This window comes from Dendrobium catenatum, unplaced genomic scaffold (assembly GCF_001605985.2).
Source record: "Dendrobium catenatum unplaced genomic scaffold, ASM160598v2 fragScaff_scaffold_72, whole genome shotgun sequence".
NCBI lineage: Eukaryota > Viridiplantae > Streptophyta > Magnoliopsida > Asparagales > Orchidaceae > Dendrobium > Dendrobium catenatum.
This window is the reverse complement of record NW_021318534.1, coordinates 386,989-389,057: the sequence shown is the minus strand read 5'-3', so window position 1 is coordinate 389,057 and position 2,069 is coordinate 386,989. Positions and strand designations below refer to the sequence as shown.

At 34.1% G+C, this 2,069-nt stretch overlaps 1 long non-coding RNA gene across 1 annotated transcript; it reads left to right on the top strand.

The window, feature by feature from the left end:
• Window positions 1-252: 252 nt before the first annotated feature.
• On the top strand, window positions 253-692 carry LOC114579888. Its single transcript, XR_003701123.1, has 2 exons — window positions 253-413; window positions 517-692. It is a non-coding gene; the product is annotated as an uncharacterized LOC114579888 (long non-coding RNA).
• Window positions 693-2,069: the final 1,377 nt, after the last annotated feature.

The following is a 2,069-nucleotide window of genomic DNA, read 5'->3' as shown; positions in this document are numbered from 1 at the left end:
TTTGAAGACAACAGAACCATTAGTAAAGGTGCTTAGAATGGTTGATGCTGAGAGGGCCCCGATTATGAGATTTATTTATGAAGCAATAAATAGGGCTAAAGAATACATTGCAAAAGAATTAGGAGGTCAAGAAAGTGCCTACAAAGAATTATGTGATATTATAGATGAAAAGTGTGATCAACAATTACACCAACACTTACATGCTGCTGCGTACTATTTAAATCCCCAATTTCATTATGATAAAGATTTTCATGTTGACAAAGAGGCGAAAACTGGTTTGTATGCATGTATGGACAAAATCATTTCTGAAGAAGACTACCTCAAAGTGAATGATCAACTTGAGGATTTTCATTTGAAGAAGGGAATGTTTGGATTTAGAGCAGCACAAGCATGCTACAAAACACGATCTCCTGGTATGTTTGTAGTTTGTGTATTTATAATTTTAATGTTAATATTTATGTTCAAGTCTTCAACTTCAACCAATATACATAAAATACTATGTTTGACTTCATGTAGAACGTTGGTGGGCTCAGTTTGGAGATGATGTTCCTGAATTGAAAGCTTTTGCAGTTAAAGTTCTTAGCCTAACGTGTTCGGCTTCTGCATGCGAGCGTAATTGGAGTATCTTCAATCAAATTCATACAAAGAGAAGAAATCGATTAGCGGCAAATCGAATGAACAAACTAGTTTATGTTATGTTTAAAAAACTGAAAGATAGACATCTCAAATTGCAAAATCAAGGAATATTGAGAATGAAATTGACTCTTTGCTTGTTGATGAGTTACAATCTGATGATGAATAAGTTACTCCTAAGAATGCTGATGTATCTGAAGTTGAAGCAGAAGGAGAAAGTCATGTCAATGAAGAAGACAATGAAGCAACTACTCAAATATATAAAAGAAAGAAACAAAATGAGATTGGAGCTTCAAAAAAATTTAAAGGTATTCTTAAATATAATGAATTATTTTGTATGTTACTATTGTTTCATTTTAGAGCTAATGAAATATTAATTGATATAGGAGATAAAGGAAAAAATATTATAGATGAAGAAGAGTTAGAGGATGACTTTGACATTAATTATGAAGATTCTTCTGAAGACAATCAAAGTGAAGATGAGCCTGCTTTGGGTCTTGATCATAAGGGGATGTTTTATTTTTAAGTGAGTTTATTTTAAATCTTGTATTCCACTAATATTATCTTAAAACAAATCTTCAAATTAATAGTTGACATAATATTATGTTATTTTTTTTATTATTTATAATTTTAATTTAATTTATTTTAATTGTTTTGAGGCTTACGCCTCGATCCGCCTCGAGTCTTACGCCTCGCCTCACTTAGTAAAAACGCTTCGATTCCCGATTTCGCCTTTTAAAACCTTGCCTATAACATCTCGTGATTACTAGCTTCAGTCCCAACTCATCCACCATCTGACTAGAAATGAAATTGTGGGTGCCCCACTATTTATCAGAACTACCACAACCTTTCTCTATATATTCTCCCTTACCTTCATGGTGTGGTTTGGAGTTAACCTATAAGAGCCTATTTAAGCTGGCCCATTCAATTGAACCAACCAGCCCAAATAACTGAACCCATACGAACAAGGAACAGAACCGAGAGCAACATGCGAAGACGACAGGCCAAACTCACGCACGAATGCTCATGGACAGGTCGAATCGCGTTTCTGAGCGAATGATTGAGTACGGGAATGAATTCAGCCTCACAAAGAATAACTTCCTCCTCTTCATTCATTGTCGCTAAAGAAGCAAAAATTTAGAGAAGATATAGTGAATGAGAGGAAGAAAAAGAAAGAAGGTTCATTTGTCATTTTTTTCTATTTATGTATAAATCCTTTCGTATTACTTCATCTAAACAGCGAATGACATTTAATTAAAAGTGCAAAATACCTAATCACAGATCAGACACTGAATTTCTAGTCCAAGACTTCCTTCCCTTTCCTAGAACCTGAAAACCACGCAGAAAATAAGGATGAGCTAACAGCTCAACAAGACTACACTCATCAATTAAAATCTCCAGAAATACGCATCAGAAAACACATCAGAAGCAGTTAT